The sequence below is a fragment of the Martes martes genome (assembly GCF_963455335.1).
Source record: "Martes martes genome assembly, chromosome: 3".
NCBI lineage: Eukaryota > Metazoa > Chordata > Mammalia > Carnivora > Mustelidae > Martes > Martes martes.
Window position 1 is genome coordinate 188,775,167 of NC_137890.1, and position 14,405 is coordinate 188,789,571.

Genomic DNA, 14,405 nt, shown 5'->3' on the forward strand with positions numbered 1-14,405 from the left:
GGGTGTCTCTGTTTTTGTGGATGGAAGTGTCGTCTCACTCCTCCTGAGAACGGGCTTGCCACGTGCATTTGGGAGAGGAAAAAGTTCTGTAGCGTGGGCCTGGCCTCTCTGCTCTGGGTTGGGAGAATGAGTGTGACGTGTCTACAGGTGTAATGTGTCTTCTTTTCCTTAGTTTGACATCGTATGTTTGCCCGCTTGTTGTTCTCTAGGGTTTCTTCAGTTGATCTGGTTGGCTGAGCAGATGTTATCTTTCTTGTTCAAAATCGGCTATAAAAATTTTCTAAAATTTTGAGCCTGCTTCAGTTAGAAGGTTTACTCAGGATACGGGAAAGCTGTTATTTCTTTTTTGAAGTATGGTGTGTATCTTTTCAAGGATTTCCAGTTGAGATGTGTCCTTTGAGAAACAGGATCTAGTGAAGCAAGGTCGATGCTGTAGGTTCAGATATTGTGTTCTTGCTAGACCTGGTCTCAGAACGGTAAAGTGACGTCCTCGTTTTGGGTCCCTCCTTTTTTCAGTGTCGTTTTCCTCTCTCTCACACTTCATCCTATCCTAACCAGAGAAGTAGCCACTGGCCATGCAGTTCTTCAGTAAGGACTTAGCCAAGCCAGAATCCTTTGAGAGCCCACAGCAGAGGTAGTGTTTTAATCCACAGGAGCCACCAACGGCAGTGCAGTGAAAGTTCCTCTCCCCTGTATCAATTGTTTATTAGAAACTACATTTCCTTAATAAGAAATAGAAAAAGTAAGATTTAAAAGGCACGTTTGGCACATCTGGACTAAAAATAGTACGCAGGAATGCTTCACATTTTCTTGGATCTGATGAGGTCATCATTGAAAAACATCTTGCATATTTGTGTGTGTGTGGTGTGTGTGTTTGTGTGTGTGTGTGTATAGTTTTTCAAAGATAAATGATATGGTCAAATTTTTTCAACAATTAAGATGAAATTATCAAAATTATCTATATTTTCCCACACTTGATCTCGTTCACCTGTTAGCATGTCTTTGTTGTTACTCCATATTTGTCTTCGTTACCATTAATGAATCATTTATGTCTGTCCATGTGTATCTATTTTGTATTTATCTTGACACCTGTGACTGATACCAGTAACAAAATAAAAAAATAAAATCAGTCTGTTATATCATGGAATATTAATTTACTGATGTAATATTGATCTTTGATCACAATTAAAAAATAGAGAAATATTTTAAAGGACAAATCAAACCATAAACGACAAGAACATTTGTCAGTGTCGTAAAGTCCATTGTACTTTGATTTCATTTCTGAGAAATTGCTTCATGCTGAGTTGTGTGATCCTAGGATGTGCTCTTTTATCTGTAAGTCCAAACGATTTTTGACAAATATAAATTAGCTCTCTAGTTCTAATCTGTGCTGATGGAACACAAAATGTTGTCTTTGAATTTAGTAATATATTTTGTAAATAACTCTCCCAAACTGAAATGTTTTTCAATTTTGGATAATTTGCTTTTTGTCTAATTTATAGGAGATCCACTTACTGAAGTGTTAGGAAAAAGTGGCAACATAAGACTATGGCACACAGATTGGATTCCTGACTTGTAATCGACTCCATTTCGTAGATATCAATAATACCGTCTATGTGATAGACATTTATTGATAACACTCTCAGGGTCCCCGAGGGAAACAGAGATTCGTTAAAGCACTGTCTTCCTAGCTTTATGTCGTGAAAACACACATATGATAAACTGATAGACTTGTTATCTATGATTTGGGGTATTGTTTAACTATGATCTAGATCTCCTATATTTAACTGTCCAATTACAAATTATGATGGTCTTCTGTACTCTTAAGATGCTTTCTACTTTTGGATGTAATATCTTCTTTAAAAATTACTGGAAATATTACAATTTAATTTATTTAGTATTAAGCCCTCTTTAAGACTTGAGAAAAATGATACTTTTAAAATTATACATGTATGCCTGGGGCTTCAGGTTCTGAAATCTAATAAAATATGTTTAACACTAAATAATTTAAAAACAAAAATCATTCACAGATTAATTAGAGGCTCAAGCTAATTATTCTGTACATTTTATTACTCCTGGCAGACAAATTGTTACCAAGTCAGCCTGTTCTAGCTGAATAGCTATTGTAAACCCTCACAATCTGGCTTTATATAATGGAGACTGTCACATTCACTGGTAATAGTATTTCTGCTTTGTTGGTTAGGGAAGCTGTGACACTTCAAAGCCAGCAACTCGTTTTTGGTCACAAATATAACCTTGACTTCCCTATATATGGAAACAACAAAGATCTTTTTTTTTTTTCTTTCAACAACAAAGATCTTGAAAGAATAAGAAGAAGGTTTAGATACCTAAGACATTTGATTTGGTACATCTCTGTGTTCGATGTATTTGAGTTTGAGAAAAAAAGAATATATTAACATAATTTTTTAAAAAGAAAAGTTTATTTGGGGCGGGGGAAGAAGCTATTAGGGCGATAAGTATGGCAGGCAGCATTTAATCAAGGTGATCTCCTTGAGATTAGTTGAATCTGATGCACTGGTTGAGAAGTCAGCTGTATTGTATTAATAATTCGACTTTCATTCCAGGTGATGGCAGAGATGAGAGTTAGCTGAGATAAAGAGGCTAAATCTGCAAGGCAAAGATGGAACAATGGGGAAGCCCAAAGAGAGCTGGGGGTGGGGGGGAATCCAACAGAGAAATGGAAGGGAAAAGAAGGTTAGGGAGGGCAGGGCTCTTTTTATTTTGTCTGAAATGCTCTTGTCTCCTTGTCTCCGTGGCAAACTCTGGTTTATCCGTCAAGACTCAGCTGAAATTACATTCTCTCATTTTCTGCCTTGACTCGCATTTCTCTTCTGTATTCCCACTGCACTTGGCACAAACCACTATTTCTAACCTTACTAGAATGTTTTAGAGTTATTAATTTATTTAGCCATCTCTGTCTTGAGATCATGGGAAATGTGTCTTTTTTTTTTTTAAGATTTTATTTATTTATTTGACAGACAGAGATCACAAGTAGGCAGAGGCAGGCAGAGAGAGAGAGGGGGAAGCAGTTTCCCCGCTGAGCAGAGAGCCCGATGTGGGGCTCAATCCCAGGACCCTGGGATCATGACCTGAGCCAAAAGCAGAGGCTTTAACCCACTGAGCCACCCAGGTACCCCGAAATGTGTCTTTTTAAATGCATTTCAGCACCCAGAAAAATGCCCAATATGATACACAATAGTTGTCAAATAACTTGTTTGTATTTCTCTAGGAAAGATGGTGGTTGGACTTTGAAAAATCCCAAAAGGTCCTCTGGATGTTTTCAATTCTTGCATAGCAGTTAACTGGCATTAGAGTCATTAGACAAGTTGTAGTGCTTTTTGCTCATGAAAGGATAATATAGGGAGAGACCTGGCGCCTTTGAAAGAGTGTGGGATTAGAACTGCTTATAAGTGTGGTGCTTATGGCTGGCAGGAAGGCACAGTTAACAGGCACACTTGTGCTCCTGCAGGTGTTTGCAGAAAGGACTAATCAAGGGAAGTTGTACAGCAAAGGCAAAAGACCTTACTCTTAAACCTTAATCCTAAATCTCATATGGAAGGAAGAATGAAACTTGTGGAAACTGTTCCAGGAATTTGTAGAAACTACGAGCTCATTGTGCAAATGTAAGCTTGTTTGGAGGCTCTAGCCAGGGAGTGCAGCTGCTCGCAAGACTTTGACCGGAGGACGCTCCCCCTCTATCAGGAAAGGGCGTGCTCATCGACCCACCTTGCAGCTTGTGCATGTGAAGTTCAAGGTATCGCAGGGTCTTGTAGAGGAAGAAGAAAATGAAAAGTCAAGTACCATGTTAGAGAACAAAAAGAGGAGGGAGGAAAAACATGAGGCCAAAGAGTCTGCATGACAAGCTTGTGTCTCTCCCCGCAGAATTCGGAGCTGGGCCTTATGGAGGAGATCATTAGAGCAGGTCTGCAGATGAAAAGGAGTGAGTCGGAAGTCTGAAAGGAGTGAGGAAACGTTCTTTCTGTAGCAAAACGTTCTTTCTGTAGCTAAACTGGGGCTTAGCTGCTCCTCTGAAGTAGCTGAAGCATGTCTGATCCAGCCGATTAGTAACTGTGCTGTGGGTATTATCGTGTCCATTTTGCAGATGAGGAAATGGAGGCAGAGAAATGTAAAGTGAACTTTTTCTATGTGTAAGTTTGTCCTTAGGCAGAATGGCTTCAGAGCTGGTATTGTTAATCACTGTGCTACATCAGAACTCAAGGTAGTTTTCATCATAAAGAAGCAGAGTTAGAAAACCTAGCTTGATCACTCATCAAAATTAGCTTCCTAGCACATACTTCGTAAATTGAACTTACCCATCCTGACACTGGCCGAGTTGAACAGACACAGCCTTGTTCCCAGAAGCTTGACTTGTCCCCCAGATCATCCCACACAGGTATGAATAGACAATACAACCAGGGGGAGGGCAGGGTGGTCCAAATGAGAGACCGAGGCTGACCAGGGCTGTTCAGCTTTTTCTCACAAGCTTGCCAGTTAGGTGAGTAATTATTTCCGTTGAGAAGTATAATGGGATGGAGGCTATATTTTTGGAAGGAGTGGGAATTCCCACTGCTTCTTGGACCTACTCCTAGGAAGCACTTAGATATGGTGGACTGGAACATGCAATCAAAATATGGAAATGCAACAATATATTTTATTGAATTCCTAAACAGGAGGCTGAATAATGTGAGGTTAGCCGCATTGGATTTTAGAGGCAGCACACCTGTTTTGAATTCCAGATCTACCATTTATTAGCGGTGTAGTCCTAGGGAATTTATTTTCTTTCTCCCTGAGCCTCAGTTTCTTTATGCCCCAGATGGAGATTAAAAACATCAAATTTATTATATAAAAATGATACTTTATATAAAAGAATTCATCTTATGAAACGACATAGTCCATACCTAAACCTTTCAGGTGAAGAATGGAGAAGTGGTTTTCTAACTGGGGTCCAGTCGTTCCTCAATAACATTTCTCCGCAGCCCTAGGGTTCAAAAGCAAGGCGTGAATGCTTCTTGTCAACGTGCGATGTTCAAGAAGTGGATTCTTCTAATTAACTCAAGATGGCAATCTCCCAAAGCTGTCTGTTTTCAAGATTGTAGGTATTTCATTTTCATTCTGTTGTGATAAAGAGGAATGTGATGAAGATCATCGGAATTACCTCCCATTATGAGCTTGTTAATTTGTCTGCTGTAATTTTCTAAGCATTTTCTTGGAACACATCCAGAAATTTATAAAAGAGATCATCTTCCATTTCATACTGCTACAGACTGTGAAACAATAACTAATTTGAGATAATAAGTATTGTAGCTTATGTAAACATACATAAATACAACACATGCTGGAAAATGCACAATGCAAGGGACACCAGGACTAGATGAAATATATTCTTGGATATTCTTGTATAAGATGAGATAAATTTGGAAATATGCTAAGATGTTAGTATACTCCATTAATCATTTATTCAATTAATATTTGTCAGGCACCTACTGTTATCAGGTACTGCTCTAAGCAGTAAGTTAGAGGGACAAAACCCCCTGTTCTGGAGTTGTTTATATTTTGAGATCAGCACAGATATGTTGAACCTTCACAAGACTTTCCCCCTAGGTTGTTTTCCCTCCAAGTTTATTCACTTAAACATACCTATTTTAAAAATTAGTCATAGTCACTGTTTCCATAGTAATAGTAAAAGCTGGTTTGCTTAAATTCTATCCATTACTAATTTTTAGTATGTGACACCAACTTGATTCACCAAAACGAAAGTTTATGACTACTCCTGTCATGGGTTGACTATTATCTGTACTCAGGATGATACTTTGTTACTAAAGTAGCGTAACATTTACTTAAGTAAGCTTTAAGTACTAAACATGTATCATTGTCTTTCTTTAAAAACTGGTAAACATGTAATGTTTACATGATAATGCTTCATAAGTCAAAATATTTGATGTACTCATATGCCTCATTTTTCAGTCATCTGAATTAACCCTACACCTGTTGAGCTCCTATTTGACATAAAGTGTATTTTTTCCTTTATCTTCATTTTTAATACTTATTCCCCTTTATTTTGTATTCTTCTGCTTTTCTGATTATTCAGGAACACTTTCTCTGGCTCAGCTTTTGTTCCAGACTCCTTTCCAACACATTATATTGTCTTACATGAAATATGATTACTTTGAGTAAGCCCCACTGGAGTTGCTCCTCGTAAAAGCAATTTATACGGTCATAAATACATCATTTAAGTTTAAGCACCTAGGCTGAGCAACTCCTGCAGCTCCCCTGGGATTTAGAGCTCGCTCAGAGCCCTGTACGTTGGAAGCCTGGAATCAAACCTGTATAGTGTATTTACTTACCCAGACCTTTATTTATCCCTCACATTGTTTTAATACTGGTTGAGCACATGGATGCCAGAAACTTTATTTTTTACAAAAACATTTATTCCAGTCACTCTACATATTCATAGCATTAGCATCAAAATATGAGTTGTGCTCTTGTTTTCAGGAGAAACAATTACAAACTTGTGACGTGAGGAGGAATAATGCCAAGTTCACACATTATTATTCTGTAAAAAACGACACTATCCTGTACAGCAAGAACTTAGATTATCTTAAAGTTCACTGGTTGCCTTTCATAATCGTTTTTCCATCTTTGAAGAAATATGAAATAGAGTTTTAAGCAAGAACCATAAAATAAGACTAAAGATATTATAAAAATAACTTAAAGTCACCTTTGCTGTATTTGTATAAACGCATGAATTTCAACTGAGGAAAAACTCATAAGATATTCTGAAAGCAAATAACAGAGAGAGCTTTTTATAGTACTGATGATTATGTTGATTTCTGGCAGCTATCAATTATAACTGATGTCCACTATAATCTTGATTGATGTTTAATGCCAATCATTTCCAATTATTTTGGTTTAACAAAGGAAAAGTTCTTATGGAAATGTGTATACCTACTTGACAACCTCTTTTGCAGTTTCCCTAATTGAGGATCTGTTTTTGACATGTCTCTGTATCTTTTAGTATTTTCTTTATATCCTGCTCTCTATTCTTCCCCCCTCTATTTAAGCCCCATTTCAATTTCTACATATAAAGTATACACAGGGAGAACTTGGCATTTCAGACCTAAGAAAATTATCTAACTTCCTGTCGACAAATACATGACACCTTATGTAGATATACTTATATATAACATACAAATACATGTATTTGACATAGAAAATTGGATTTTTAAGTTTTTGATACTCATACTTTTCTATATGTACATACAAATATATATATCATACATATTATATGTATGTACACATATATATGTATGCACATATTTGTATGTGTAGTTATGGGAGAGGAGAGAGCTTGCAAGGGTTATGGGGAAACTAATTTCTGTCTTAAAAAAAAATAAAGAGGGGAACCTCTGTGGCTCAGTCGGTTAAGCTTCTGCTTTTGGCTCAGGTCATGATCTCAAGATCCTGGGATTGAGTCCAGCATCTGGCTCCCAGCTCAGCTGAGAGCCGACTTCTCACTCTCCCTCTGCCTGCTGCTTTACTTGTGCTGTCTCTGTATCGCTCTATCAAATAAATAAGAATTAAAAAAAAAGATGTGATGAATTATTCACATTTTTCTACATGATTATTTAATAATTATGGCCATAATGTGTTTTTATTGCCTTGGAAACACAGGTGGAAATTTTAAGTGTGTATCACCTGTGACAACTCACAATGTGTTTTATATTACCAACACATTTATTTGCATGTTGGCTTGAAATTAATATTATTGGAAACCCTGATAAAGAAATTTATCAAAAAATTCTGAAAGAGAGAGAGAGAGAAAGAAAGAAAGAAAAGAGAAAAGGAAGGAAGGAAAGAAGGAAAGAAAACAAGAAAGAAAGAAATCTAAATACCTTAACTAGCCATAGTGGCTTTGATATATTTGAAGTCTGCAGTGTTAATTTGGATACAGTTGGGACTGGTTGGAATTTTCACTGTGACTTAAGTAAAGAATTAAATCTTTTTCTTCTATGTGGTGTGGCATATTTGGATTTTATTTACCTAATTTATTTGTTTGTTTATTTTTTTAACATCTTATTTGTTTATTTTTGATTTGTTTGAGCCTTTATCTCTTAGATCTCCAATCATCAGATAAGCTTTACTGTAGCAACAAACTGCTGCAAAACCTCAGGGACTTTTGACATAGATATTTATTTTTTATTTGCACTGCATGATCATTGAGGGAAGGCTCTGACTCTGTTCCACATTGCCTACACTCTGGTGCCATTAAAGATAAGCCACTATCTGACACATTGCTCATTCTTATGGTAGAGGGGAAAAAGAACATAGCGCATTGGTTCTTACAGCTTCTGCTCAGAAATGTTACCCATCACTTTGAGTCATGTTTCATTGTCCTAAGGAAGTCAAATGGTCAGGCTTGACTTAACTGGTGTGGAGAGTTGTAATAATCCCCCAGGAAGGGCAGTGAAGAATATCTGTGATCAAAATATAATCTACAGTATTTTGTTTTTTTTTTTAATCCAGAGGCAAAAATATAATAGAGGGCTTGGGAATTTTCCCTTTGAGGAAAATTCTGTTTCTATTATAGATAAATAGGTATCTATTTTAGGCCAGTAAGGAGGGGAGGGGGGGCAGAAGGATCATTGGAGCTCTTTAGCTGCCTAACTAACTCACAGTCTAACCCATTTTCAGACATCAGGAGAGATTTATGCTGTAATACAAATGCATTGTTCCTGCCCATTGTGTCCTCTCCATAACTTTCATAAACTTTCAGTGGTAGTGGGTGGAGATTTGGAAATTCTCTCTCTTTTGACCTTGGAAATAGAACTAATCTGAATGACAGTGTCATTCAGCTTTGCTAGAGGAGCAAATAAATCCTAAAATCTCAAGACTTAACTCCGTAAAGATTTGTTTCATGTTCAGACAAAATGTGATGCATTGAGAATGTCTGTCTTAGGCTGGTTAACCCAGAAAGCAAACTGAGAGGATTTGTGTCCATGGAGCTTGGTGGAGAGAACCGCTGAAATCATCACATGGGGGTGAAGTAAGAAAGTAGAATTGGGCAGAGGGAAGAGTTGAACTGTAATGCAGTCTTTTTTATTTTTAAGTTTTTATTTAAATTCCAGTTAGTTAACATACAGTGTAATATTAGTTTCAGGTATACAATATAGTGATTCAGCACTTTCATACAATACATGCTGCTCATCCCAAGTGCCCTCCTTAGTCCCCATCACCTATTTGACCCATCCCTACTCACCTCCCCTCTGGTAACCATCAGTTTATTTTCTGTAGTTAAGAGGCTGTTTCTTGGTTTGCCTCTTTCTCTCTCTTTCTCCCCCCCCCCCTTTGCTCATTTGTTTCTTAAATTCCACATTATCAGTGAGATCATATGATAATTGTCTTTCTGTGACTGACTTATTTCACTTAGCATAATACTCTCTAGCTTCATCCCCATTGTTGCAAATGGCAAGATTTCATTCTTTTTTATGGCTAGGTAATATTCCATTGTTTGTATATGTATGTGTATATATATGTGTATATGTATATATGTGTGTGTGTGTGTGTGTGTGTGTGTACACACATACACATCTTTTTTTTTTTTTAAAGATTTTATTTATTTATTTGACAGACAGAGCAAGGCAGAGAGGCCGGGAGAGAAGCAGGCTACCCTGCTGAGCAGAGAGCCTGATGCGGGGCTCGATCCCAGGACTCTGGGATCATGACCTGACCTGAAGGCAGAGGCTTTAACCCACTGAGCCACCCAGGAGCCCCCCACACATGCATCTTTATCCATTCATTAGGTGATAGACATTTGGGCTCTTTCCATAATTTGGCTACTGTTGATAATACTATTATAAACTTTGGGGTCTATGTGCCCCTTTGAGTCAGTGTTGTTTTTATCCTTTGGCTAAGTACCAGTAGTGTAATTGCTGGGTTATAGGGTAGCTCTATTGTAACTTTTTTGAGGAAATTCCATACTGTCTTCCAGGGTGCTTGCACCAGTTTGCATTTTCTCCAGCAGTGTAAGAGGGTTCCCCTTTCTCTGCATCCTTAGGAGTACCTCTTGTTTCTTGTGTTGTTGATTTTAGCCATTCTGAGAGGTGTGAGGGGATATCTCATTGTAGTTTTGATGTCTCATTGTATCAAAAGATGCTCAAAAGCTCATTGATGTAGAGCATCTTTTCATGTGCCTGTTGGCCCTCTGTAGGTCTTCTTTGGAAAAATGTCTAGTCATGTCTTCTGCTCATTTTTAATTAGATAATTCATTTTTTGAGTGTTGAGTTTCAGAAGTTTTTAAAAAAGATTTTATTTATTTTAGAGAGAGAGAGAAAGCATGAGGTGGGGAGGGGCAAAGGGATAGAATCTTTAAGCAGACTCCCTGCTGAGTACAGAGGCTGTTGCAGGGCTTGATCTCAAGACACATGAGATCATGACCACATGAGTGGAAACCAAGTTGGATGCTTAACCAACCAAGTTGGTGCCTCTATCAATTTTTAAATATATTTTGGATGCTAACCCTTTATCAGATATGCTATTTGCAAATATCTCCTTCCATTCCATAGGTTGCCTTTTAGTTTTGTTGTTTCCTTTGCCGTGCAGGAGCTCTTTATTTTGATGAAGACGCAATAGTTCATTTTTGTAATGAAGTCTTACCAGAGACCTCAGTCAATCTTACTAGAATATCTGGTGCTGGGCTATTTCTTTCTGTGTTGTCTTACTTGGGGAAGGGAGCTCAGCTGTTATACTTCTGTACTGACCAGTTATTACACAGGTGCTACCCTTAGAAAGGGGTCATAGACTTGACAAAGAAGCTCTGTTGGGCTGAAGCCAGAGAACAACTCAGTTGAGACCTTTCATCACTACTGACGAGGGAATGTTGGTGACTCACCGCAGCCTCTACGATGACTGGCTTCCTCCATTTTATAGGTGGACCATTAATAACTCGTGCTCTCCAAAACTACCACCACAGTGGGCAAAGGAGCTAGAGGTCTTCACCCACAATTCATTGTTTCATACCGAGTTCATGGCTCTAACCTAATTGCAGGGAAGCAGTGGGCCTCATAGATATTTACTGAGTGTTAATAGTGTCTGACACACTGACTGATTTACAAGATGGTAATTTTTGGTGCTTGAAAGAACTTGTCTTCACCAAGAAAGATGTTTATTGGGGAGGTAAAGTTTATGTAACATTCCTCCAAATTTAGGGACTGGGTCATTTATTTGGATTTGTTCTATTTTAGGATTACACTATAAAGAGGTAAGGGAAACTTTGTACATCCTTTCTTACTGATTGAGAAAAAAATGTTTCATGCCATCCAGTACTACAGAGAAAAGAAGGAGCTCTCCTTCTAAAATCATCATCTTCAATATGAAGGTTTGTTTCACTCACACAGAAGTCCCTAAGTAGAAGGTCCAGATATAGTAAGTTTCATAAATGAGGGACCCAGTCTCCTTTGGGTTGTTGCTCTGCAATCCTGAGAATGTTACGCTTATTTGCATGACTCTCCACCATGTCCAAGTGTAAGTAGCAAGTTAGGAGTAGGAAGAGAAAAGGGTCATCTTTCCTTCCTTTCAGGACACACTGGAACTTGTTTGTATCCTTTCCTTTCATATTCTTTTGGACAGAACTTAATCAGGTAGCCACATCTCCCTGAGAATGGAAGTCTTCACTCTGGGCTGCCCTGTACCTAGGAAGAGGTGAAAAAGGACAGAGCGGGCTATCTCGTCTGTCCGCAGCAGTGGCCTGGAGCCTGTCTGTCAAAACCAGGTTGGGGACTTGATTGTGGCAGAAGTCTCTGTTTTCTTCATTTTGCTTTTAAAATAGATTTTATTTGTTAGGGAAAGCGAGAGAGAGAGAGAGGGAGAGAGAGGGGGAGAGAAGGAACGAGCAGAGAGAAGAGGGAGAGGGAGAAGCAGACTCCCCGAAGAGCAGGGACCTCGATGTGGGAGTTGATCCGGGACCCTGGGGTCATGACCTGAGCTGAAGGCAGAGGCTTAACTCACTGAGCCACCCAGGCGCCCCTGTTTCTTCATTTCTGAAGAGTGGGAGAAGGGCATTTATTTCTCTCTTTTTGAAGTAGGGGTACGATGACACTACTTATTGGGATGCAGTAAGATCACTCTCCAAACAGCAGGATGTAAAATTGTGCTCACTAGAGCACAAAATAAGCTTTTTGTATTTTTGTTCCATGTTAAAAATAGAGGGTTAATTCAAATGGGTTTAGAATGGTAATTATTTTTTATCAGTATTTTTTATGCTTTTAAAATAGTACATAAATATGTGTCGTTCTTAATTTAAATTGACATTCACTGTGTGACTTCTAGAATAGTGTGTAGGTGATCTGTGGGTCTCTCCAGGGAGCTAGAGAGTCTGCTCAAACATTTCGGTGAGGCCTACGGGCTTTATTTGGTGATATGAGTTAAATTCCTTTTACAAAAAGGGCTAAGCTTATCATATATGTATCTCATTTAATACACCAAGACTGGTGATATTAGTTTAAGATTATGGGTCATTTCATGGAGTTTAATGGAATTTAAAGGTCATTAAATGGAATATTTGGGGCATTTTTACTCTTTCGGTACAGATATTTCTAATTTTCTGACCCTGGCTTTATTCATGACTCTTCTCTTGAGCCAACTGCCATAGCTTTCCTCCCTCTAAAAGCCCTTTCTTTTGCCTCTTGAAATCCTCTTTCGGGAGGCCAAAATTTTATATTCTTCCTTAACTCTTTCTACTTTAACTGAATCTTACATAGCTCCAAAAGTCTTCATTTTTTTATAAGTCTTTTAACTGGTGTCACTCATTATCCTGTAAGCCCAGATACCTCAGTACTGTGAGTAGGGCTAGTTTCCTCACCACCCTCAACACCCAGCTTCTCCAATTTCTCTTTTTTCTGAACCTCTTGTGCACAATAACCACAGCAATAACCACATTTCTTTGAAGGTGAATCAGCATCAGTTAGGGATACATCTCACTCCCTTTCCTCATTTTTTTTCCCCAAAGATTTTATTTATTTGAGAGAGAGAGAGAGAGAGAGAGAGCCTGAAAGGGGTGAGGGGCAGAGGGAGAAGCTGGCTCCCTGATGAGCAGAGGGCCCGATGTGGGACTGGATCCTGGGACTCCAGGATCATGACCCGAGCCGAAGGCAGTTGCTTAACCAACTGAGCCACCCAGGTGCCCCTCCCTTTCCTCATTTTAACACCTTTGACCTCCAGACCGCTCCCTGTCACTCTGAAGACTTGGGTGTCCCCTCTACACTGTTTCTGTCTGAATGGCAGCTGTCATTCTCCAGCATGAGGTCAATCCCATGTTTGGACTTCTGCAGAGGATTATAGTACTGTAGCCATATCTGTTGGCTATCTTTTTTATTTTTAATTTTTTTAAAAGATTTTTATTTATTTGAGAGAGAATGAGAATGAACATGAGTGGGGAGAGGAGAAGAGGGAGAGGCACAAGCAGGCTTCCCACTGAGCACAGAGCCCAACATGGGGCTTGATGCCAGGACCTTGGGATCATGACCTGAGCCGAAGGCAGATGCTTAACAGACTGGGCCACCCAAGCCCCTCTTGACTATATTTCACTCTGCTTAAGCTATATACTCCCCAGATCCACATTGCGCATTTTTCTTCCCATAATTATGTCAATTCTAAGTTCTTACCTTAAAATATTCTTTACATATGTAAACAGCTATGCTTTCAACTCTCTCACGTCGAAGGAGAATGTGTCATATTAGAAGAATGTAAACTCTTAAATCAGTCAGACTTGAGTTGGATTTCAGTTTTGGATTTTTTAACAGTGTGATTCTCGGTAGTTTATTTAATCAGATTTGGTTAAGATATGCCAATGAAATTTTAAACCTAGCTACACAGTTGCTTCATATTCCTCACCTCCTTATTGTATCTAGTATAAAGGAACACATGTTCCTACCTTTTATTTTATTTATTTATTTTTTTAAAGATTTTATTTATTTACTTGACAGACAGAGACCACAAGCAGGCAGAGAGGCAGGCAGAGAGAGAGAGAGAGGAGGAAGCAGGCTTCCCGCTGAGCAGAGAGCCCAACGAGGGGCTCGATCCCAGGACGCTGGGATCATGACCCGAGCTGAAGGCAGAGGCTTTAACCCACTGAGCCACCCAGGCACCCCTTCCTACCTTTTAAACATTAAGACTCACTTTCTTGCTCCATCATTCCTTGGATTCAGAATAAAAAGACAAGAGGCTCTTACCTGGAGCACATGCCATGAAACTCTACATACGTGTGATACCCAGCACATGGTAAGAAATTATCATGTGTGTTGCAGAAGCCCAGGGTACTGACTTTCCCTCTTTTGGTCAGTATAGAATCATCACTAGCAGGATTATTTTAAGAACTAGACAATTAATCA